Source organism: Dipodomys spectabilis, unplaced genomic scaffold (genome assembly GCF_019054845.1).
Source record: "Dipodomys spectabilis isolate Male_0828 unplaced genomic scaffold, ASM1905484v1 ptg000542l, whole genome shotgun sequence".
Lineage (NCBI taxonomy): Eukaryota > Metazoa > Chordata > Mammalia > Rodentia > Heteromyidae > Dipodomys > Dipodomys spectabilis.
The window spans coordinates 212,153-238,539 of NW_024871219.1; the positions used below are offsets into that span (position 1 = coordinate 212,153).

The 26,387-nt window shown below is 40.4% G+C and overlaps 1 protein-coding gene across 2 annotated transcripts in view; it reads left to right on the forward strand.

Moving 5' to 3' along the window:
- The window catches only part of Stag1 (stromal antigen 1), a 187,890-nt gene that overhangs the window by 18,249 nt on the left and 143,254 nt on the right, over nt 1–26,387 (forward strand). The window contains exon 2 of one of the 2 annotated variants that reach the window (XM_042670355.1): nt 11,067–11,185. The exons of the other annotated variant lie outside the window; for it this stretch is intronic. The gene's annotated coding sequence lies outside the window, so the exon portion shown is untranslated. The remainder of the gene's footprint in view (nt 1–11,066; nt 11,186–26,387) is intronic. 2 annotated transcript variants of the gene reach the window in all.

A 26,387-nucleotide genomic window follows, 5' to 3' on the forward strand; every position in this document is an offset into this window, starting at 1 on the left:
ATTGTTCTTGTGACTTAATTGTGTTTTAGTTGGATGATCTATCTCTTATTTCGTGGGAACTTTTTGTTTTGTTCTGAATATAAGTTCTTTGTTAAATAGGTTATTATCTTCTGTCCTGTAGCTTGCTTATAGTGCTTTTTTTTTTTTCCTTTTTGCCAGTCCTAGGGCTTGAACTCAGCCCACTGTGCCCTGACCTTGTGCTCAAGGTTAGCATTCTACCACTTGAGCCACAGCACCACTTGTGGCTTTTTCTGTGTATGTGATCCTGAGGAATCGATCCCAGGGCTTCATGCATGATAGGCAAGCACTCTACCACGGGCCACAGTCCCAGCCCTTTAGTGATTTTTCTAAATGATACCTTCTGGTGCAGAAGAGTTCTTATATGGTAACTGGTTTTTTCTTTTATGCTTAGTGATATTTGGGTCCTTTTTTAAAAAATCTTTTTTACGTGGAGGTCAACTATATCATAAAAGCTTTAGTTGCTTATGTAGATATGTACATCATATCTAAATATATTAATTTTTATGGATGTAAGCAAGTGCCATTTGGATATTTATAGCATCACTTCTGCCAAGTGCCATTTGGATATTTATAGCATCACTTCTGGGCCATACAAAATTACTAGTATTAAAAAAAAAAAAAAAAAAAAACACCTCCAAGATGTCTGAAGGCAGCTGACAATAATCATATGTGTCTTTCTCATCATGAACCAAATATGTTTTTTTTTGGACCTTTCATGTCCTGTGGGCCAGGCATTCCTTACCCCTGGTAGTATTAAGTCAATTTTTACTTTTTTTTCCAAATGAATATATAATCCAGCACTCTTATTTTTATTTATTTATTTTTGGTCAGTCATGGGGCTTGAACTCTGGGCCTGGGCGCTGTCCCTCAGCTCTTCAGCTCAAGGCTGGCGCTCTACCACTTGAGCTACAGCGCCACTTCCGGCTTTTTTCTTTTTGCTTATGTGGTGCTGAGGAATCGAACCCAGGGTCTCAGGCATGCAAGGCAAGCACTCTGCCACTGAGCCACCTTCCCAGCCCCTCATCATTCTTGTTAGGTTTGTTTGTTTGTTTTTAGAGCTGAGGACTGACTTCAGGGCCTTGTACTTGCTAGGCAAGTGCTCTTCCACTGAGCTAAATCCCTAACCCTGCTTCCATGATTCTCAATGACAGATTACTTTTAGGGGGCTGGGGGCTGGGAAGGATGAACTAAGCCTCTCACAGTAGTGTAAATACTAATGGAGTTAGTGGGAAACTGTCTCATGTTAGTGTTTGATGGTTTATGTTGATTTCAGCATTAGCTTTTTTTTTTTTCCTTTTTCTTTTTTGGTGCTTGCACTGGGGTTTAAACTGACCTTGTGCACTTGGTTGGCTTTTTTATTCACAGCTAGTCCTCTACCACTTGATCCACATCTTTTTTTTTTTTTTTTTGGGTCCTGTCGTGGGGCCTGAACTCTGGGCCTGGGCGCTGTCCCTCAGCTCTTCAGCTCAAGGCTAGAGCTCTACCACTTGAGCCACAGCACCACTTCCGGCTTTTATCTTTTTGCTTATGTGGTGCTGAGGAATCGAACCCAGGGCTTCGGGCATGCAAGGCAAACGCTCTACCACTGAGCTACCTTCCCAGCCCTTGATCCACATCTTAACCTCCACTTTTTGCTAGTTAATCAAAGATTAGAGTCTTACTGGTTTGTCTGGGAGGACTGGCTTCTAATCTTGATTCCTAGATCTCAGCCTCTTAACTAGGATTATAGATAGGTATGAGCCACTAGCTCCTGGCTGGTTGTATGTCTGTGTTTGTACATGCCTGTACAGGACGAGTAAGCTTGCAGGTGACTAGTGAAGCTGTCAGTGTAGGGATTTGTAGACATTTAATTCAAATCTGGATTCTGGGAAAGGTTTCTGTGCTAGAGAAACAATATTGACGGTCATTTCAGATGATCTTTATGAGATTAGATGAGGCTGTCCAAGGAGTAAATGCAGACAGAGAAGATCCTTTGTGGTTATTTCTGCAGAGACTTGTACTCCTAATTTTAGTGGTTGGCAAGGAGAGGAGGATTCAGCATCGTATTAGCAAAGAAAGACAGCTAGGAGGTCTTAAGCTGTCTTGGAAGTCCACACAGTTTCAGTCTGGACTTATTCTGTTGGTAAGATCAAGTTAAGATAAGGATTAAGAATTCACTGTTGAATTTAACAATGAAGGTCTTAATGGTGATCTTGGCTAGCTGACTGGTGGTGAGAGGAAAAAGTGGAGAATTTTTTTCTAAGAGTGAGTTTAAAAGACAGTGGGACTGTGAGTGTAGCTCAGTGGAATGGTACTTGCCTATCATACACTAGGCCCCAGGTTCAATCTCTAACCATAAACTTCCCCTTCAAGATAGAAGGGGCGCAGGGAAAGGGAGAAATGAGGGGGGAGGAAAGAAAAGACAGATGGGAGATGTTGCAAAGAGAACGTATAGAAAGTTCTTGCAAATACTTTGCTTCACACATGAACAGAAAAATAGAATGGTATGTACAGCAGAGAATAGGCTTAGCACAACTTTTTGTTTTTGTCTAAGACTAGGACTCGAACTCAGTTCCTGACACTTTCATTCATTGGCTAGTGCTCTACCAATTGAACAATGCCTCCAACCCCTAAGACAAATTTTTTGAGGGGGGGCAAGGGTTAGTTGTAGGACTTGAACTGTGGGCCTGCACTCTGTCCCTGAGCTCTTTTGCTCCAGACTAGCACTCTCTCACTTTGAGCCACATCTCCTCTTCTGGTTTTTGAGTGGTTAGTTAGAGATAAGAGTCTCAAGGACTTTCCTACCCAGACTGTCCTTCACCTGTGATCTCAGGTCTCAGCCTAGGATTATAGGCATTACCACTGGTGCCTGGCTAAGTCGGAGTTTTTTTTTTTTTTTTTAAAGAATTGAAAATACGTTTTTGTATTGATGTGATCAGAATGATCTAGTAGAGTGAAAGTCACATGAAAAAGTTTGAGGGGAAAAGGTAATAGAGAAGGTGAGTCTGATTAAGGCATAATGAAATATACCCTTGTACAACTCATGCTAATAACAATGTAGAAGAGAGAAAAAGTTTGAGGAATAATAACATCAGAGTTTTTAAGACCGACACTGGAGAAGAGGCGGAGCCTATGGTGTAGGTGCTGGTGGGTTGGTAGATGTGGGATTTTTAGTTAGGGACATTTTCCAGTGCTTTCAGTTTTCTTAGTGAAGGGGGAAGTTGAGTGAAGATTTCTTGGAGAAGTAAAGAGATTAAATGAAGGTGAAGTACTTTGAGGGTGATGGAAAAGTAAATGCTTATTGTTTACATAATTTTCAAATATATATAAAATACAGGCAATCACTGTTAATGGTTTTCTCTTTCTCTCTCTTTTTTGTCGGTTGTGGGGCTTGAACTCTGGGCTTGGGTGCTGTCCTTGCACTCGTCAGCTCTGTTACCTGTCTGTATCCTGTATTCTAGCTACTTATAAATAAAAATATACTTAGAGCCAGGTGCTAGTGGCTCACACCTGTAATTCTAGGCACTTAGGAGGCTGAGATCTGAGGATCATGGTTCAAAATCAGCCCAGGCAGGAAAGTCCATGAGACTCCAGTTAACTACCAGAATACTGGAAGTGGAGCTATGGCTCAAAGTGATAGAAGCACTAGCTTTGAGTGCCCAGGACCTAAGTTAAAGCCCTGTGAATGACAAAAAAAGTAAAAATAAAAATAATAAAAGCATATACATACATATAAATTGAGTTCTGTAGTGAGTTAAGGATATAAATTGAGTTCTGTAGTGAGTTAAGGAGTGGTATCCCTTCCCTCCCTTTCCCACCAAACAAAAAGATATATTCAAGTTCTTACTGATAGAAGCTGTGAGGAGCACTTTGGCAGTTTTTGCAGATTTAATTCAGAATCCCAAATGAGATCATTCTGATAATGACAAGTCACCTTAGAAGATACATGTGCGGAAATAGGCCATGGGAAGACATGGGTGAAGACAATTATGTGAAGATGCAAGCAGAGATTAAAGTTAGATAAGCTACAAGCCAAGGAATATCTGGACCCACCAGAAGCTACAAGAGGCGCAAAGTGATTTTAAACACTTGAGACGTGGGCCATGCACACACCTTGAATTTGAACTTTTGACCTCTAGAACTGAGGATAAATTTTTATTGTTTGGAGTCACCAGATTTGTCACAGTTAATAGTCCCTAAAAATGGATACAGGCTAATACTACACCTGATATTTTACAGCTTTCTTGCTGATGAGTTGGATATAAGAGTCTCTGGCTTTTCTGGCTGGTCAGGCTCAGAATAGCTAGATCTAAGCCCCCTAACTGATAGGACTTTTCATTAAAAAAAAAAATAATGCATTTTTAGCTGGGCACCAGTGGCTCACGCCTGTCATCCTAGCTACTCAGGTGGCTGAGATTTGAGGATCATGTTCAAAGGCAGCCCAGATAGGAAAGTCTATGAGACTCTTATCTCCAGTAAACCAGCAGAAAATCACAAGTGGCGCTGTGGCTTAAACAGTAGAGCGCTCGCCTTGAGCTGAAGAGCACAGGGACTGCGCTCAAGCCCAGAGTTCAAGCCCCACGACCGACCAAAAAAGAAAAAAAATACATTTTTGTGTAAATCAAATTGGTCATCACAATAATCTTAATTATTGAAATTAAAGATAGCCAAGGCATTTAAAATAGTTTTTTTTTTCTTTTTGGGTCCGGTAGTGGGGCCTGAACTCTGGGCCTGGGCGCTGTGCCTCAGCTCTTCAGCTCAAGGCTAGTGCTCTACCACTTGAGCCACAGCGCCACCTCCAGCTTTTTTCTTTTTGCTTATGTGGTGCTGAGGAATCGAACCCAGGGCCTCAGGCATGCAAGGCAAGCACTCTACCACTGAGCCATCTTCCCAGCCCTTAAAATAGTTTTAAATAAAGGTGTTAACTAAAGAAAGATTTAATGTACCTTTGAGTATAGAGTTTATAGAAAGTATTTTTATGAACTGAATTGGTAAACGATCCTTACTCTGAAATTAAGTAATGGGTTACTAAATCAAGAAACTTTTTTTTGGCAGCATTGTGAATTGAACTCAAGGCTTTGTGCGGGTACTCTATTACTTGAGCCATGCCTCTAGGCCCTTTTTGCATTAGTTATTTTTGAAAGAAGGTCTTGGCTTTGTGCCTGGGCCAGCCTGGGCTTCTGTCCTCCTACTGTTACCTTCCCATGCCAGTCACTGTGGATGATTAGGCTGCACTCCTGTACTGAGCCTTTGTGATTGGAAGCAGGGATATCAGACACGCACCACTTCTACCATTGCTTTAGATGGAGTTGAATGAACTTTTATGCCCTGGCTGGGCTCAAACTGTAATGTTCCATCGTTTTCCCCTAAATAGCGAGGATTACTGGCTTGAATCTCTATGCCCAGCATGAAACTCTGTCAACCTTACACCACTGAGAATTTGATCTATCTCAGAACTTTTATAATAATTCTGCCACTTACGATAGACTTATGTCTGCTTATTTTTAGTGATCTGTGAAAGATACCCCAGATACAATATGTTCCATTTTTTTGGTGGCTAATCGGAGATAAGAATCTCACAGACCTTTTCCTGCTTGGGCTGGTTTTGAACCATAATCCTCAGATCTCAGCCCCTTGAGTAGCTGGATTTTCAGGTGTGGACTTTTTTTTTTTTTTTTGTCGGTGGTGGGGCTTGAACTCTAGCTCTGGGCGCTGTCCCTCAGCCCTTCAGCGCAAGATGAGCACTCTACCACTTGAGCCGTAGCACCACTTTCGGCTTTTTCTGCTTATGTGGTGCAGAGGAATCAAACCCAGGGCCTCATGCATGCAAGGCAAGCGCTCTACCACCGAGCCTCCTTCCCAGCCCTGACATTTTTTACTATCAAAAGATGGTTTGATCTTTACAATAAGACAGCTGGGTAGCAAATAAAAAGACTAAAAATCATAAGTACCAGTAAATAAACATTCTTTTCCAAACAGAGTTTCCTGGTTGTAATATTTAATTAGACAAAATAGGAGTCAATTTCTTGATCCTTCACTGTAAAACATGTGTGGTTGAATTGATAAAGAAGCTCAGCAATAAGATACTTTGCTCAGGAGTCTCCATGGGAACAGTATCTCTGCCAACGTTTTTTATTCCTGCACAACAGATTTTTAAAAAGAGGAACCCCAATTTTATAGCAAACTACAGTCCTTGGCGAGTAATTTCCTTTTCCATGCTTTTCTAAATATCAGGAAAGTAAAAAGAAAAAATAAATAAAAGATGTATTATTTAGAAACTTATTTACTGTTTAATGATATGAAACAGAATTCCTAGAAGAGAGAAAAAAGAAACTCCTGTGTTACCTTAAGAAAAATCACTGTGTAACTGTTGTTATAGGAACCAGTGTCTTAAGAGGGATATTAATTACTAATCTTTTTTTTTTGTTTTGCTGGTCCTAGGGCTTGAACTCTGGGCCTGAGCGCTGTCCCTGAGCTCTTCAGCTTAAGGCGAGCGCTCTACTACTTGAACCACAGCGCCACTTCCAGTTTTCTGGTGGTTTATTTATTTATTTATTTATTTTTTTGAGTCTAGTCGTGGGGCCTGAACTCTGGGCCTGGGTGCTGTCCCTCAGCTCTTCAGCTCAAGGCTAGCGCTCTACCACTTGAGCCACAGCACCACTTCCAGCTTTTTTCTTTTTGCTTATGTGGTGCTGAGGAATCGAACCCAGGGCCTCATGCATGCAAGGCAAGTGCTCTACCACTGAACTACCTTCCCAGCCCCTCTGGTGGTTTTGAAGTTAAGCTCTCAGGGACTTTCCTGCCTGGCTGGCTTTGAACCGTGATCCTCAGATCTCAACCTCCTAAGTAGCTAGGATTACAGGCAGGAGCCACCAGCACCTGGCATTAATGGTATTTATTTATTTTTATTTTGCTGATCCTGGGGCTTGAACTGAAGACCTGGGTGCTGTCCCTGAGCCTCTTTGTGCTCAAAGCTAGTACTCTACCACTTGAGCCACAGCCCATTTCCAGCTTTTTCTAAGCCATTTATTGGAGATAAGAGACTCATAGACTTTCCTGTTTAGGGCTGGCTTCGAACTGCGATTCTCAGATCTCAGCCTCTCCTGAGTATCTAATGTTACAGACATGAGCCACTAGTGCCTGGCTTCAATTACTTGTCTTTAGAAATTGATCTAACAAGGTAACTATCAGAACTATCAGGAGGCAGGAGAATGTTTTGGCATTGTTGCTCAGTTTTAGGGCAGATCCTATTTCCTTTTTACTTAGTTTCCTTTCCTATATATTGATAATGATGGCTGCTAATGGAGACTGCTTCTGAGATGGGTCTGTAAGTTGCAAATGATGTATATGTAATGATATACTTATCATCTCATTTATTTATTTATTTATTGCTTTGAAAGATTGTAAATAGAGCGTTTGGAAAGCAGAGAAAACTGGAAAAGGGAATCTTCTAATACTAACATGCCCGATTTTGAAATTTGAAATAAACTAACCTTTTAAAGTTTGATGACACCATACCAAGGTTATTTTTAGAAAACATTGACAACTGGCCCAACTAGTGTTTCTTTTTCTTTAACAAATGTTTAATAACAAAATAAAAAGGACTTGTTTTATCATTGCTAAACGTTTGACAGCAAGGGAGTTTTATACAATAGTTACAATAGGTATTTCAGTTAAAAAAAATGGGTTAAGCCAGGGATGGTAGTTTATGCCTATAATTCCAACACTCCGAAAATGGAGGTAGGAGGATTGCAAATTGAATTAAAATCTCAGGGCCGCTGGGAAGGTGGCTCAGTGGTAGAGCGCTTGCCTTGCATGCATGAGGCCCTGGGTTTGATTCCTCAGCACCACATAAGCAAAAAGAAAAAAGCCAGAAGTGGCGCTGTGGCTCAAGTGGTAGAGCACTAGCCTTGAGCTGAAGAGCTGAGGGACAGCGCCCAGGCCCAGAGTTCAGGCCCCAAGACCAGACCCCCCCCCAAAAAAAAAACCCCACAAAATAGAAGTCCTAAAATCTCAGGGCCACTCTTCTCTACTACTCACCCTTCCCCTGGCCCTTTATTACCAAAAAAAAACCCCACAAAAAACAAAAAAACTCAAAAAAACAACCAAATGAACACAACCTAGAGTGTTATAAACATTTTGATGGCTAGCTAGGTGCCAGTGGCTCATGCCTATAATCCTAGTTACTCAGGAGGCTGAAATCTGAGGATCGTGTTTGAAAGCCAGCCTAGGCAGGAAGGCTTTGAGACTCCACTAAACTGCCAAAAAAGCCAGAAATAGGACTGTGGCTCAGGTGGAAGAGCATTAGCCTTGAGCAGAAGAGCTCAGGGACAGTGCCCAGACCTTGAGTTCAAGCCTTAGGACTGGCACACGTGCGCGCGCGCGCACGTACGCACGCACGCACGCACACACACACACACATGCGCGCGTGCGCGCGTGCACACACGCACACACGTCTGGCCTAGTGTGAGTGGTTCATGCCTATAGGATTTTAGTACAATCTTGAATAGAAATGGCAAAGGTGGCCTTACTTACCTTCTTTCACATCTTGCAGAGCAAGAACTTTTAGTCTTTATTGTGTATGATAGCAACTACCAGTTTGTCATAGAGGCCTTCATGGTATTTATTGAGATTATTTTTAAAATCATGCAAGGTGTTGAATTCTGTCTAGTGCTTTTAATGCTGGTGAAATAACACATGGTGTATTTTATTGATTTAGAGTGTTGGACTATTTTATATTCCAAGAATTCTATTTGGATGGTGATACATAATTTTTATTTTTGTGTGTGGTGCTGAGGATTTAACCCAGTACTAGTGCTACCTGTACCACTGAGCTACCTTGCCAGCCATACAGTCCTTTTAATTCAGTCAGCTAGAGTATCGTTGAAACTTGAAGCATTTTAAAACTGAACGTTAGCCTTTCGTTTTTTTTAAGAGGCAGTACTGGGGTTTGAACTCAGGGCCTCAAACTTGCTGGTCTTTTTCGGTTGGCTGTGTTCTGCAACTTGGGCCACACCTCCAGCCCCACTTTTTTTTGGTTATTTTGCAGTATAGCCTCTGGTCTTTGTGATGTTGCTGTCTTTCAATTCTGGTCCTCTGGATTTCACCTTTCTGATTTGTTAAAGATTATAGAAGTAAGCCACCTGAGTCTTATCAATGTGTTTGTTTTAGTAAATAACACCAGCCTAGGTCCGAGGTTCTCATGCTCACAAGCCTAGCTACAAGGACGGTAGGGATTGGGAGGATTAGAGTTTGGGGCCAGCCCCAACAGTTTGCAAGACCTCTTCTCAGTAGCTGGGTGTGATGATGTTTTCTTGTCATTCTAGCTCTAATGAGGAAACCAATAGGTGGATCATAGTACAGGCTGTTTTAAGCAGAACTTATCTCAAAAAGAATCTAAGCAATAAGGACTAGGGGTATGGCTTATTTAATAAAAACATGCATGCATGAGGCCTTGTGTTGAAACCCCAGTAATAAACCCCCAAAATAAAGGTAACTAGTAGACAAAGAAAGCCATCACAGTGACCAAGAAGTATGTAGCAAATCCTTTTATTGTCCTGTCCGTAAACTCTCGGTCTCCTGGCTGTAAGGCAGGATTTGTGACTCCATCTGTCTGAGGACCTTTGGCTGTTGGATGACACTGTCTCAACAGTGTTAAGCCACAAGTGCTGGGCTCTTGATACCTCTTTGTTCTCATCCTGCTGCAGAAGCTACAAATCACAAGCAGAGAAGGACAGGGGTGGGTGTGTAAACACATAAGATCTCTCAGCCCTTTATCTAGCTCTGGGCCCATTCTTCACACTGACCCCAAAGTTTTCCAGCACAACTGGTAACCCACTCAATAGAACATCAGTTATTGGCTTCCTTCCATTTTTAAAAAATTTTTTTTTTTGGGTCCAGTTCTGGGGCCTGAACTCTGGGCCTGGGCGCTGTCCCTCAGCTCTTCAGCTCAAGGCTAGCGCTCTACCACTTGAGCCTCAGCACCACTTCCGGCTTTTTTCTTTTTGTTTATATGGTGCTGAGGAATCGAACCCAGGGCCTCATGCATGCAAGGCAAATGCTCTACCACTGAGCCACCTTCCCAGCCCATTTTTAAAATTTAACTTTTCTAAACTATAGGGTGCTTCATTGTTCCACCTCTAAATGACTGAGAAAAAAAAAAGCTATAGATAAGGTAGTCTGAAGATCCTACAGTTAGCTATGCCTTGGGATGTTGGGGTGTCACATAGGAATAAGGATACTGGATACTAACATGGCCAGGAAAAAGTTGGCTTCTGCAGATGGGTGCAGCCATCAGCCAAGAATTTGGCAAGCAAGCACACAGAACAGGCAGGCTGCTCCCTTTTTATCCCTAACCTAGTAAGGCCCTGAACCTCTGCTCATATTGGCTGAGCTCAGGTTCACAATCTGCAGAAAGATGCGGCTTAATTAATAGAATTTTACTTCAGTGAGCTAAGATGTCTTAGCAGGAAAAGGATGTAATTAAAATGTAAACAAGAAGTGCCAAGCTACCTGGCCAAAGCAGGGACTTTTCAAAAGCAAGTCTCCCAAGACTGACAGAAAGGAAGCAAACCACTCTGATAGTAAAGACAGCTTTTGTTGGACTGCTGCATCGGAATTACTTTTCCCTCCTGCCTGGGTTTGTGTAATTAGATCTATCTATTACTCTGTGTTTTTCCCATTGCTTATGTAATCTTTCACACTTTGTGTTAAGATTTTTGTGGCTACAACTTAAAAAAAAAAAAAGGATTGTTAACACATATTTTTTTTTAATGCATACTTTTTTTAACTTGTCTTTTTACTAATAATATCTTGGAAGGAATTGCTCTGTCTAAATTATAACTTGTTATTCTTTGCATAGCTCTATAATGAATGTTTCATATTGTGTTATATAAAACTTAGCCATTCTTATATTAATGGGAATATTATCTCTTACTTGTTCTTGGTCATTTTAATGTGACATCTTTGAATATGTGTCATTATTTCATGATGCTTTTATTTCTGTGGTCTAGATTTTCAGGAGTAAAATTGTTGGGTTAAAGGGATTTTATATTTTTTTATTTCAGTCGATGTTGCCAAATTGCTTGCCAGAAGTGCTCCACCAAGAACATGTGAAAATTCTTTCTCCTACATACCTGCCAGCAGTAGGGTTATTACTCTTTCAAAAGTTTGCCAGGCCAGTAAGGTAACATTTTATCATTGTTACTTATTCCCCCCACCCCAAACCCCACCCCCAATACCAGAGCTTGCCCTCTGCTTAGCTAAGCCTCACCTTGGCTAGGCTTCCTTATTCCCTCTCAGCTAGTGTTCGACCACTTGAGCCATGTCTCTAGCTTGGCTTTTTGCTAGTTAATTGGATGCAGAGGATCCTCAACATTTCTGCCTGGGCTAGCTTATAACTGAGATCTAGGATTACAGTTCTAAATCACCTGTTCCCAGCTCACTATTACTTTTTAATTTGAACTTCCTTGGGTATTAGACATTTGGTTTTATTTTCTCAGTTGTTACTTGATAACATTTACATAAATTTTACTTTCATTGCTTTTCAAATTACACAAACTTCTATGTGTTTAAAAACAAACTTTGTTTTTCATGTTACAAGCATTTTCCCTTTTTCTAAAGATAGAACTGTTATTTTATTTAGTTATTTCTGTCAGTCATGGGGCTTGAACTGTGGGCCTGAGCACTGTCTCTGAGCTCTTCAGCTGAAGATGAGCATTCTACCACTTGAGCCACAGAGCCACTTCTAGTTTTCTGGTGGTTAATTGGAGATGAGTCTCCTGGCCTTTCCTGCCTGGGCTGGCTTTGAACTGCGATCCTCAGGTCTATAAATGTGAATTTCTTTATAGTTTACAGTTTGGAGTTGTAAATGTTTCCCAAATTATTTTCTACCTGATAGTGATTTTTTTTGCAATTTATCTTCATGTTGAGTTTAGTATGTTGAATAACAAAGCATTCTTGTTTTAGACTATCAGCTCTTAAAAAAGATTAAACCATTTTCTGTTGGCTTGAGTGATTGCTCCCTTTTTTTCTTAAAATTTCATATTTATTGAATCTCCCTTCTTAAGTACTGTTTTGCCTAATATACTCACTTTTGCTATTTTATGAAGTACATGTTTTTGCTTTTGTTCTGTACCATTTGTTTCTATATATAAATTTGAAAATTCTTCCTTTAAAAATTTACAAAATTCTACTAACGTGATCATAATTTAGATTAGATGAAACTAATGAACAGCAATCAACACTTGCCTTTTTTTTTTGCTGGTTCTGAGGCTTGAACTCAAGGCCTGGGAATTGTTCCTGAGATATATTGTTCACAGCAAGTGCTCTACCACAAGTCACAGCTCTACTTCTGGATTTTTTTTTGTTGATGAATTTGGAAAAAAAAATTCATGGACTTTTGGCCTGGGCTAATTTTGAACTGTGATCCTCACATCGCTGCCTCTGTATAGTTAAGATTATAGGTGTGAGCTACTGGTGCATAGTGAGTTTATTTTTAAATATATAGTAGTATTTGTGCCTTTTAATAATAAATAGGCTGGCTCAGTGACTCAAACCTGTAATCTCAGCTACTTGGAAGGTAAAGATTGGGAAGATTTCAGAGACTAATCTGAATAGAAAGTTAACTGAGGCCCAGCAGCAAGAAGCTGGGCATGGTGGTACAGTCCCATCTGTCGGGGAGGTTACAGGGAGGAGGATCCTGGTCTCAAGATGGCCTGGGCAAAAACTTGAGTCCCTATGGAAAAATAACTGTCAAGGGAAAAGATGTGTGTGTTGGGGGCATGACTCAATTGGTAAAGTTGTCTACCTAATAATCCGGAGGCCCCGAGTTCAGACTCCAGTGCCACCAAATAACAGAAAAGAATATATTGTTTTTCATATGAATCTGAACTTGCTAAATTTCTTCAAAATTTTTACATAAGTATTATAGTTGTTGAAAATAACCTCATTTCTGTGTCTTAGATTTTTGTGTCCATTTGAGCTATACTTACTTACTTTTAGGCTGAGTGATTGATAACAACAGAAGTTTTATTTGCAGGCAGAGAGTACAAAATAAAGGTACTAGCAGGTTTTGTGTCTAGTGAGGCCTTGCTGTTTACTTCAAAGGATGAACTTCTTATTCTCACTTGGCAGAAAGAGCGGAGCAGCTCCTTTCGGTCTTAAAAGCAGACAGTAGTTCCCTTCATCATGGCAGAATTCTCATGACTTTAATCACTTCTCAAAAGATTCTGCCTCTTAATATTTTCATACTGGGTTTTAAGGTACCAATTTTGTGGGAGCTACCAACATTGAGACCATAGGACAAACTTTCCATGATAAAAGTTATTGATTTTTATATATTTCTCTCACGTTATATTCGGTGGAATGTAACTGTGGAATGAGTATTGAACTGATGTTACAGCCTGGGTAAACCTTGAAAATACTGTGCTAAATGAAAGAAGGTACCCAGAAGCTAATATAGTTGGTGGTTCCATGTTTATGAAATGTTTAGAATTGGCAAATGCGTCAAGAAATAAAGTGTATTAGTGGTTATTAGGGAATACAAATGGGAGGATAGGGAGTTACTGCTAATGAATATAGTTTATCTTTTATTCATTACCTCAAGTTAATTGAACAGGGGATTCATTGTGATACGTACATACAGCCATGTAATGTACTCTGATTAAAATTACCCCTTCTATTCCTCTTTCTTGGCCCCCACTTTCTCCATCCTTCTCCCTTTTAAAAGTTTTTGAACAACGCCCAAGCCCAGAGTTCAAGCCCCATGACCGACCCAAAAAAAATTTTTTTTGGTGGGTTTTATTACACTATTTTCATACACATTTGATTTATCCTGAACTGAAATGTCTGAAATATTTACCTTCTCTCACTCTCTCCTTTCCCACTCTTCTCCTACTGGTTCCTTGAAAAACGTTCTCTTTTGGACAACCACATCACATTACTATTAGTTTTTGGAGGTCTGGATTCTTTACATGAGTAAAAACATGGGATTCTTTTCTGTCTGATTTAGCTTATCTTGCTGAACGTGATAACCTCCAGTTCCTTCCAGATGACATAATTTCACTCTTTATTGCTGAATAATACTCCATTGTGTATATATGCTACATTTTCCTTATCTACTCAGTTGTTGGGCACTGACACTGATTGTATAGTTTAGCTATTACAAATGTGGCATTTGTTTTAGAACAACTAAAAGTATTATGGAATTAGATTAGTAGTGCAATGGTTATACAATCATGTATATTAGGTGTATTTTAAGGACTACTGAGTTACATAATTTAATGGAGTAATTTTACGGTTTGTCAGTTATTTGAATTTTACACAGGAGTAACAAGTTGTATCACGTTTAATTTTTTTTTTTAAATTTTTTAAATATTTTTTATTGTAAAGATACTGTACAGAGGGGTTACAGTTACATGACTAAGGTAATGAGTACATTTCCTATCGACCATAATTACCCCCTCCTTTGTTTTTTTTTATTTTATTTTATTTTATTGTAAAGCTACTATACAGAGGGTTACAGTTACATGAGTGAGGTAATGAGTACACTTCCTCTTGAACATTGTTACCCCCTCCATTGTTTTCCCCCTACCATCCCCTCCTTCCTCACGTTTAATTTGATAAGAGGTAATGGAAAAGCAGACCAGTGAGCTTGATAAAATTGAACATTGGTTTTATGTACTAGGTGGAATTCTGTCCTTGTTGGTATTGATTCACTGGTGCACTATGAGAACAGACATCTCCATGATCAATTCTTGGCCTTTGTCTCCTGTTCATGTGTTTTGTAGCTCTAGACATTGGGAGAAAGCTAACTGCTTAGGAACAGGAACTGCACTAGGAACTTAAAAGGCACCTTCACATCTCAGTGGTTCTAGCATGCACATTGTCACGTCAGTAGTCACGCTTACTGTTCTCAGTGACCTAGAATGAGGCCAGGCTCTGTGGCTTTGGCCCTGTCATGCCCCACTGGTCCTCAGGAGAGGTGGCTCCCTTCCTGCCTTGCTGACTGCCAGGCATGATGCCATGCTGTCATGTATGTTGCATGTATACAACAGAGCCCATTTTTCTTCTCCACGTGTTGTGTTCCTGTGATAAGGACTGTCTCGTAACCCAGTTCACAAGACAGCTCCTTAATGGTCACAAATGCAGAGGGATAGGAAGTAAAATCACTTTTTAGGTCGGCGTATCTCTGGATAATTCCTTTGTTAGCATTAGCAAGAAATGTTAGAATACACTATCAAAGATAGGCCCTAAAAACAGAAGCGCTTTTGAATCAGGAGTTTAAAGAGAAATGCATAAAAATGAAGAACAAGTGAAGCACCAGAGAAAAGTTTCAAGTTCATTTTCTTGCTCTGTCACTGCTGAGGTGGTTAGATGCTGACTCACGGAATCCAGATCCCAACCAAGTATATTTCTGGGCAGTCACGGAAACACCAAAGTAAAGGTGGAAAATATTTATTTATTTATTTTTGCTGGTCCTGGGGCCTGAACTCGGCCTGGGCGCTGTCCCTGAGCTCTTCAGCTCAAGGCGAGTGCTCTACCACTTGAGCTGCAGGGCCACTTCTGGTTACGTGGTGCTGCTGAGGAATGGAACCCAGGGCCTCATGCATGCAAGGCAAGCGCTCTACCACTGAGCCACCTTCCCAGCCTCGGAAACAGTATTTTTAATCAATGAGTGTGTTTCATTGCCACAGAAGATACTAAGTTAGGGAAGTAGATGCTGTAAGTTGATTAAGGCTTCATAGAGGATAAATCCTCTGTAATCACTAGCCCAAGAGGCACTTGGCTCTTTTTGTACTTCAGCATGGTAAATGTGTGTGTGTGTGATACGACCACATTATACACTCAGTGGTGAAGAACTGGAGTCTTGTCTTCCTCCATTCCAGACAAGATGAGAATCATCCTGCATCACGTTCAGTACTGAAAGTCCATGCCACAGTAATACGGAGCGGAAGGAAATGAATAGTGTCCAAATCCAGTCTCATATTCAGGCTGTTAAAAAGGAAAGAACTTAAAAGACATTTAGAGGGAGAGGTGGTATTGTCACTGTCTCCTGACAAGTGTGCCTTTGTATCTTGAAAACCCTGAATGTACCTGGAAAACTCAGCATTTCTTGAAACTCCAAAGAACATTTATTCCAACATACATTGGTAGATACAACTGTACTTAAACTACGAGTTGATTAAAAAGAAAAACAGGCACCAGTGGATCACACCTGTCATCCTAGCTACTCAGGAGGCTGAAATTGGAGGATAGTGGTTCAGAACCAGCCCAGGCAGGAAAGTCCATGAGACTCTTATCTCCAATTAAGCACCAGAAAACTGGAAGTGGCACTGTAGTTTCAGTGGTAGAGCACTACTAGCCTTGAGCTGAAAAGCCAGTGACAGCACCCAGGTCCAGGGTTCAGGCTCTACAACTGGTCAAAAAAAAAAAAAGTATTGGGGCTGGGAAGGTGGCTCAGTGGTAGAGTGCTTGCCTTGCACGCACAAGGGTTCCATTCCTCAGCACCACATAAGCAGAAAAAAGCTGGAAGTGGTGGCGTGGCTCAAGTGGTAGAGCGCTAGCCTTGAGCTGAAGAGCTGAGGGACAGCACCAAGGCCCAGAGTTCAGGCCCCATGACCGAACCAATAAAAATCAAAAGGGTATTTAGATTTATTTTATTTATTTTATTTTTGGTATAGTTATTGGGCTTGAATTTAGGGACCTCTTACTCTCTTACCTCCTCCCCCCCCCCCCCTTTTTTTTTTTTTTTACTTCTACTCCATTTTTTTTTACTTCTACTCCATTGCCCTGAGCTATACCTATATTTCTGGCTTTTTGCTGGTTAACTGGAGATAAGCATTTCTCGAATTGTCTGCCTGGGCTGGCTTCAAACTGTGATCTCAGATTTCAGTTCCTGAGTAGTTAGGATTGCAGGCATGAGCCACTGTTACTCACCTTTATATCTGTTTTATTTAAATTGTAGGTGTATCTCCCCCTCCCCCCTCCCTTTCACTAACGTTTTGAATTAAGGGCTAGGTATATTGCTTAGCTTGCTTGGTTGCTTGTGCTCTGCCTGTTGAGCCACACTTCCAGCCCTAATTCTTGTTGACTAGATTTAGAGATAGAGTGTAGACGTCCCCCTCCCCCCCCCCCCCCCTTGCCCCCCCAAGATCGGCTGTGGACCTGATCCTCTGGATCTCAGCTTTTCACTTAGCTAGGATTCTAGGTGTGAACCACTGGTTTAAACACCTTAAAGTAATTGTAATTTTATTCTAGTAAAATAGAATCCTATTTGGATCCATAAGTTCTGTAGGAACCTTACCAGCCTAATTTAAAATCACTTAATTATGAATCAGCAGTTTTCCTGGCATCTCTACTGATTCACTTAGTGACCTTGGCTTCTTCCATCAAATTCTGCATTTACTAAATGGGAATGCTAGAAGCTTTCTTGGCTGTAGGATTGGGAAAACCAAAGGAGTTATGTGCAAATATATATGTGTGTTTTTATAGTTGATGCTAATATTGGATCATTCTATAAAAATAGAAATGCTTGAGCTGAGTGCCTGTGCCTTACACCTATAATCCTAGCTACTCAGCAGGCTGAGATCTGTAGATCACTGTTTGAAGCCAGCCTGGGCAGGAAAGTCCATGAAACATATCTAATTAACCACCAAAAAGCTCAAATGATAGAGCATTAGACTTGAGGACAAAAGCTCAGAGACAGCATCTAGGCTCTGAGTTCAAGTCCCACAATGGAAACAAAGACAGGGGGTAGCTTGGAGAGGGAAATGGGGGTGGGGGGGGGAGGGTGTGGAAAGAGGAACAGAAGGGAAGGGAGGGTGGATGAATGAATGAATGCTGGTGAATAATTTCACTAAAAACGACTGGAAATTATATATTGAAATCATGGAAAATTTCCTGAAAAGTATATGATAAACTTCTGCTATTTGTATGCTACTAATCAGTGTCATAATTTAATTATCAAAGATGTATCCAGAATAATCAAATGCATGCCTGTGTCATAACAGGTAGAGCTTACTTTGAAATGAATATTAAGATTTGTAAATGTGAGTTTGCTACTAGTTCATAAGAAGCCAAATTACTATTATTAATTACTATTATTATTTTTGCTGTTCTGGGGATCATGCCCAAAATCTCAAGTGATCTACTACTGATATTCTTTTGTTTTGTTTTCTCTTTTTGTAACAGGGCTTGAACTATGGGCCTGGGCGCTGCCCCTGAGCTGTTTTGCTCTAGGCTAGTGCTCTACCACTGAGTTACAACACCACTTCCAGTATTTGAGTGGTTAATTGGAGATAAGAATCTCACAGAGACTTTTCTGCCCAGGCTGGCTTTGAACCGTGGTCTTCAGATTTCAACCACCAGAGTAGATAGGATTACAGGCATGAGCCACCAGCGCACAGCTGTTTTTGTAGTAAAAATAGTTCTGAAGTTGTAAGGAGTCAGTTTGTTAGTTCAGAGTGCCCCCTTCCCTTTTTCTAAACACGAAAGTCTTAAAAAGATTTTTAAAATTATATTGTTACCACAGTCTGGTAATGTTAATTGTGAAAAGTACAGAGAATTCAAACAAGAAAAATTTCATTTACCAAAGATTAAACATTGTTAAAATTTTTAGACTTATTTTGAGATAGAAAATGTGTTTTGTAGTCTCAAGCTTCAAGCACTTGGTCATTTTTTTCATGGAAAGCTCTTTTTTTTTTAATCAAATACTTAAATATAATAGTAATAGTAATAAGGTTCCTTTTTGTGAGTTTTGATGGTTTGGGAACTCTTTAGATTGTAGCTTAGTCCAAACATTTCTAAAGAAGTATAATAAATAAAACTAAAACTAAAATTAGTAAAGCTAAAAACAAGTAGTATAGTTAAGGTGGGTGAAAACACAAAGCTTCAGTGTTTATAGATTGCCACTAGAAAAACTTTCTAGTTTTTTATTTAGAAGGATAAGCTGGGCATGGTACTACATGCCTGTAGTTTCAATCCTTGTCTCTTCTGAAGGCTGAGGCAGGATTACACGTTCAAGATCAGTCTATAGAATATAGTAAAGCCCCCTTTCAAACAAATAAATACTGCATGGATGATTTCTTCTTTCCTGTGGGTTTTTTGGGGGGGGGGGGGGGGAGTTGGTCATAGGAATTGAACTTGGCCTGGGCGCTGTCCCTTAGCTCTTCAGCTCAAGGAAAGCGCTCTACCACTTGAGCCACAGCACCATTTCTGGTTTTCTGATGATTAATTGGAGATAAGACTCTCTTGGACTCTCCTGCCTAGGCTGGCTTTGAACCTTGATCCTCAGATCTCAGCCTTTTGAGTAGCTAGGATGACAGGTGTGAGCCACCAGGGCTGGCTTGGCTTCCCTGGTATTTTTAATGGCTGCAGCGTATTCTAGTCTATGACAGCTTTGGAGATGCTCTTCTTTGATCTCCCTTAAAAGAATTCTGCCTTCCAGAATGTTGTTAGCTGATAGCCTCCAGCTACAGAGAGCCTTGGGGATTTACTGCACCATTGAGTCACGGCCACATTCTCTGAGCTGCTCTCCCTCAGTAACTAAGCACTTGAGGATACTAAGGAATATCTATTTCTGCTCAACATGGGACTTAGTGCAGTCTTGGTAGTTGAACTCTCTTTCAGGATATCAGAACGGAATTGTACTGGTCTGAGGCTGCTCCTGCTTTAATTCCCTGTCCTTCTCTTTTCTGCTTTCACAGTTGACAGTTGGACATCATAGCCTGAAGGCTTTCTCTCTTGCCTTTTCTTTCTTCATTCTTCCAAAAGCATTTTTCATGATAAGTTTCTTACATTTTTAACTGTCTTGGTTTATTCTGCTTTCCAGAGAATCTTATTTGACACATCAGATGGTTTCAAAATTACTATTTTAAAAAGGTTCTTAAGAGGTTTTAAAATAGGTTCTCATTGTATTTATTTATTTATTTATTATTTTTCCAAAGCATTGAGCCTGGCATGGTAGTTCATACCTGTAATCCCAGGCCTTGCCAAGCTGAGGCATGAGGGTGGAAGTTTGAGGCCTGTTGTGCTACGAGGCAGAGTATAAGGCAGCAGGGGTTACACAGCAGGAGTCTGCCTTAGAAAACTAAGAAAATGGAAAAGAGTACACAAAACTAAAAAGCCTAGAGTGCCCTAAACTTTCCACCCCTTCCCTATGAAGTCAGTCATCTCCACAGAGTGATAATTCTTACGTCACACTCTCAGTATTGTCCTTATTTGATTTATCAACTTTGATGTTACTGTAATGCTATTTGGATGACCTTGCTGGCAAAGCCTTGCGAGCTGTTTTTAAGAGGAGTTTTGTGGGAAGAGGTGTCATCCTCAATGAATTACCAAAAGAATGGTCACATCTCCTTTGTCTAAATTGTTTCTATACTTTCTCCTACTATGATATATCATAAGTATATGTTCATATACTTAAGAAGTACGTATACACAACATGCTGTACATTGAGAGATATTTTGGCAAATTACTTTAGACCAACTTTTTCATTAATATATTTAGTTGACAATTTGGCTGTATATAGTCATTACAATCTTCAACGGTCCATTGATGGAAATAATCCTGGTTCTTTACTATATCAATTCTGTGTGTCCATTAGTAAGCATGGTATTCAACTATTACATGTTACTTCTTTTTGAAATTTATAAACCATGAAACAGTTGGGAGTCATGAATTCTAAACATCCCTTTTGTTAAGAAGCTGTTGCTCTATTAAGGTCGTTTTTGTTTCATTTGGATAATGTGTGGTGTTGAGCTTTGGTTGCTAATTGATAGATGTGGTATCCTCTCTGTGAGAGCTTTTAACATGCATAACACGTATTTCAGAAAGCAGCTGTTGCTATGGTAACTCTCAGGTCACTTGCAGCTCAGCTTACATGATTGGCTGTTAATGGAGTCTAATATGCTTGAGAAGAGAATTGAGCAAATGAAAGAGGGTTTTGAAGGAATCCTCTTAAACCTCTTGAAGTTTAACAGAATATTACACAAAAATTTAACACTTATATTACTGTCACACAATGTTGCTGGAAGTAGGCTTATGAATAATGAAAGTGAGAACAGGGAATGTTTTCAGAAAATAATTTTTGCAGCTCTCTAAAGAACATTGGAATCTTGAGCTGTCACTTTCCCTGATTTTACTCTTGTTTAAAGAAACACCTTTAAACTGGTTATATTCTATGCTTTGCCCTCTGAAGCTCAGTACCTTAGAGGTATAGGATCAAGGCATGAGAATGTTGTTAATTATGTGGGCTCGAAGAAAGGTGAAGCTAGGAATAGTGTCTAAATTTACTCTGGTTATGTGAATTAGGTTAGAGTCACTTCTCAGTGGGTTGTTAAAGGTAACTGTCTCTCTAAGGAATTGGGATGGTGTGAGAAAGGAGTTAGCAATGTATACTTTGGATTTCAAGGCCTGTATACTAAGTAAAATCAAGCAAATTATGAACTGCCATAATAAAAATTATTATATGTAAAAAGTGCACAGAAATATTTGTCTTGTTAAGTGACTCCATACAGTAGCTTTTGCTACTGTGATATATGAGGACTGCCAGTTAAGAAGTAGCAAATGTAATTAAAATAGAAATATGGTCATATTTTAGTCAGTATCTAAATAATAGTGTCACGTAAGAAGTGAGTTCACTTTATAAAGTGGACTTCAGCTGGTTCAGCAAGTATCAGCATTTTCAACTTTGTCTTAGAGCTCTAGAAAATTAATAATTATACTACTGGGTGTCATGGGCATTCTTGTAATCTTGGCACTTATGAGGTAGAGGCCGGGAGTCTGAGAGTTTGAGGCCAGCTGCATAACAAGACTGTCTCAAAAAACCAGGAATGGGGGTAGAGCAAGTCCAAGGCCTAGTGTTCAATCCCTAGCATAGTGCTCCCTCACCCCCCTGCTATGTATGTACATATTATATATATTCTTTTTTTGGAGGGGGGTGTCGGGGCATGGGGCTTAAACTTCAGGCTTGGGCACTGTCCCTGAGCTCTTCAGCTCAAGGCAAGTGCTCTACCGCTTGAGCCACAGCACCACTTCCAGTTTTCTATTGGAGATAAGAGTCTCACGGATTTTCCTGCCTGGGCTAGCTTTGAACTATGATCCTCAGATCTCAGCCTCCTGAGTAGCTAGAATGACAGGCTTGAGCCACCAGTGCCCAGCTTATATATTCTAGGATATTAAATAAATATATATATATATATATTCATCAGTGTTGAAATTGGTACACTAAGTTAATAATATCCTGCTATGCATAGTTGCATCTCATTTTCTCACTGTACTTGCAGAAGTAGTGATAAGTTACCCCAGTTTCAGGTTTTATAAATCAGAAATTACCTTCAATTTATTATTTTCTATTAAAGGAATATTTAAAAATATTGAAGAAAAAGTTAGTGGTCTACAGAGAAAGTGAGATATACTCCATTGCTTTTATTTATTTTTTATTTTATTTTTGTCAGTTGTGGGTCTTGAACTCTGGGCCTAGGTGCTGTCCCTCAGCTCTTCAGCTAAAGGCGAGCACTCTACCACTTGAGCCACAGCGCCACTTCCAGTTTTCTGAGTGCTTTATTGGAGATAAGAATCTCATGGACTTTCCTGCCCCACTGGCTGGCTTTGAACTGCAATCTTCAGATCTCAGCCTTCTGAGTAGCTGGGATTACAGGCGTGAGCCACCAGCGCCTGGCTGTCATTTTGTTTTTGAATGATGCTGTCTAGGTGAGCAGGTGAACATAGGTCCTAATGACCATATGTTCTTGTTTGCCTGTGGCAGTTGTAGTAACAATGAATGATGCTGAACATGCCTCCCTTTTACACTTAATAGCAGGGAATGATAAAGTACAGCAAGCTAGCGTATAGGTTCAGTCACAGAACAACTGCTGCCATTTTCTGTTCAGTCTTTACTGTGCATATGAGTATATATAAAATGTGTAAGTAATCCTTTACATGGAAGTCCATCTCTTGGTAACTTTCCCTCTTTATCTTCATAAGCATTATGTTCAGTTCTCCTTGTATATTCTCTTTAGTAGTATATAAAAATATTTTCATTAGTAATTGCTGTCCATCTAGTTCTAGGACATTAAGTTGCCTACCCCTCCCTGTTAAAAATGAATATTAAAATTTTTTTAGCATATATACTTTTTAAAAAAAATACTGTACAGAGGGATTACAGTTACATGAGTAAGGTAGTGACTACATTTCCTATTGAGCTTTGTTAATTCCTCCTTTGTTTTTCCCCTACCATCCCTTCCCTCCCCATCTCCCCAACTCTTCCCTCAAGTTGTCAAGTTCGTTTTCAACATAGTGTCTTGTACATTTCATTGTTACAATGGGTCAGCCTGTATGCTTATTTCAGCATAAAATGAATATTTTAAAATGTTAAGATGCTTGATTGTATTTGTTTTTTATTTAGGACTGAGCTATACAGGAAGCAGTAGCAAAATAAGCATCCAAAAGATTTTGGAAGTCATCCAAGTACTTTAAAAATAGTGTTTACCAGAGATCGGTGCCTCACACCTATAATCCTAGCTACTCATAGGCTGAGATCTGAGGATCTTGGTCTGAAGCCAGCTTCAACACACAATTTGGAGAAATTCTTACTTCACCTAAACAGCATGAACAAAGTAAAACAAAAAGTCAACAACATGAAAAACAGAAGTAGAAGTGTGGCTCAAGTTGTAGAGTGCTAGCCTTCAGCGGGGAAAAGCACTAAGCAAGAGCACAAGACCCTGAGCCCTGAGTTCAAGCCCAGTAGTGGCACATATACGACACACACACTCACACACTTCAGTGTTAACAACTTTTGCACTGCATGATGTAATTGAAGAATGCATCACATCTTGTTAAGTTAGCAAAGTTTACTGTTAACTGACTGATGATAAAGACTGAGATGTGAGGTTTTGAGGTTTTGTATGAGGTTTAAGGAAAATGAATATTTCCAAATTCATGTGATTCAGTGACTTATTATTTTTTGGTCAGTCATGGGGCTTGAACTCTGGTCCTGGGTGCTGTCCCTGAACTCTTCAGGTCAAGGCTAGTGCTCTACCGCTTGAGCCACAGCACCACTTCCAGTTGGACATAAGAATCTCTCATGGATGTTCCTGCCTGGGCTGGCTTTGAACTGTGATCCTCAGATCTTAGCCTCCTGAGTAGCTAGGTTAGCTACTCAGGATGGGTGTGAGACATCGGACCCCAGCTTCAGTGTTTTTTTGTTTGTTTTGCCTGTCATGGGTTTGAACTCAGGGCCTGGGCCCTGTCTCTGAGTTTCTTTGGCCCGAGGCTAGTGCTCTACCACTTGAGACACAGCACCACTTCAGGCTTTCTTCTGTTCATGTGGTACTGAGGAATCAAACCTGGGGCTACCACTGCTGGGGCTACCCAGCTTCAGTGATTTTTGTTTTGGTTGAAAACTAAAATTTAGCTGAGCACAGTGGCTTTTGTTAGTCCCCAAGGACATAGAGAGCTGAGAGGTTGCAATTTGAGTCCAGCCTGGGTATAAGGTTCAAGAGACCCCTACCTCCACCCTAAAAAGCTGTGTGTGGTTGTAGGCCGGTCATCCTAGCTAGAAGAATTTTGGGCCACAAGACCCTATTTGAATAGAAATCTACAGCAAAAGGGGCTGGGGCATGACTCAAGCGGCAGAGTCCCGGCCTTTCTCCCTCCACCCCAAAAAATAATGGTTAAGAGGAATATTATAATGTGGTCTGTGGTTGTACTATTATAAATGACATTAATTCATAATCAGGAAAACTTGAAATATTGCAAGCAAATGTAGATGGAATTGCATAATGATCCTTTGTGTACTTTTTAATTGAGCTTCAAGAGTTACCATTTCATGCCTAATTTCATCTGTGCACTCTTCATCCTTTATTTAAAGCAAATTCCTGACACCATTATAAATGTTTAGAATAGGCTATAGTTTTGGGTGTGTCTCTGGAAGTTTATGTGTTGAACGCTTGGCTCCTGAGTGGAGGAGTGGTGGTGGCTTGAGAACATGAATCATCTCATGGGCAAGAAGCAAAAGAGAGGAAGAGGAAGGGAACGGTGTGTTGGACTCCTCCTCTTCAGGGGTGAGTGGGTGAGTGGGAGACCTCCCAGTAGGCCCTACCTCTTAATTAAATCATTTACAACCTCTCAGGAGCAACCATAACCAACCTTAACCATATGGACCTTTAGAAAGGACGCTTAAGATCCAAACGATAGGGGCTGGGAAGGTGGCTCACTGGTGGAGTGCTTGCCTGGGTTTGATTCCTTAGCATCACATAAGCAGAAAACGCTGGAAGTGGCGCTGTGGCTCAAGTGGTAGAGCGCTAGCCTTGAGCTGAAGAGCTGAGAGACAGCACTCAGGCCCAGAGTTCAGGTTCCGTGACTGGTGCGTGCGCACGCACGTACGCACGCACGCACGCACGCACACACTCTCTCTCCAAATAATAGGAGGCCATGGAACAAATTAGCAATTACCTCAGACATCTACAAATGAGATCACCCATTTATAGATTCTAGTTAGTAGAGGTGTTGCTAGAATGCTACTTTTTCACAAGGGCATAGAACTGAAACACTTGTTTTATAAAGAATTGAGACCAAAGTAAAATTAAAACTAAATATAAAAGCCTAGTCATGTTTTATTAAGCTGTATCAATGATCATATCCTAGACTTTTGTACTTAATAATACAATAGTTTTGGCTGGGGGCCGATGGCTCACGCCTGTAATCTTAGCTATTCAGGAGGCTGAGATCTGAGGATCACAGTTGAAAGTCAGCTCAGGCAGAAAGGTCCCTGCAAGACTCTCCTATTAATCATTCAAAAACTGGAAGTGGTGCTGTGGCTCAAATGGTAGAGCACTAGCCTTGAGCACAGAGAGCCTCCAGGGACAGTGCCTACGTCTTGAGTTCAAGCCCCACAACCAACCAAAAAAAAAAATAGTACAATAGTTTTATACCTTTACTAATTCCCTTAACTTGTACATGTCTTGGAAGGAAGTAAGCTTGCCAGAAGGCACACTGGAGAAATAAAGACTAGAAGCTTGATCAAAGGCATCCCTAGAGTATACTTCATCAAGATGACCGCCCCAGGCAGCTGGCAGGCATGGTGCTCCACTGAGCACTCAGGCTGCTAGGCTTGTTCTCAGACTGTTCGGTATTTACTTCACCTAACTTTTCTCTAACTCTATTTTCACAGTCCCTGGAAATTTGAAATGTCTGTTGAGGAATATTACAGTATGTTTTAGACTAATGTTTCGTCTCCAAATTTCTAATTGTGAAGTATAGTATTGATCAGTGAATACACAATGGTATAAAGATCACTGCAGCTGGGAGCCAGTGGCTCAAGCCTGTGATACAGCTGGTTACTCTGGAGGCTGAGAGGTGAGGATTACAGTTCAAAGTCGTACTGA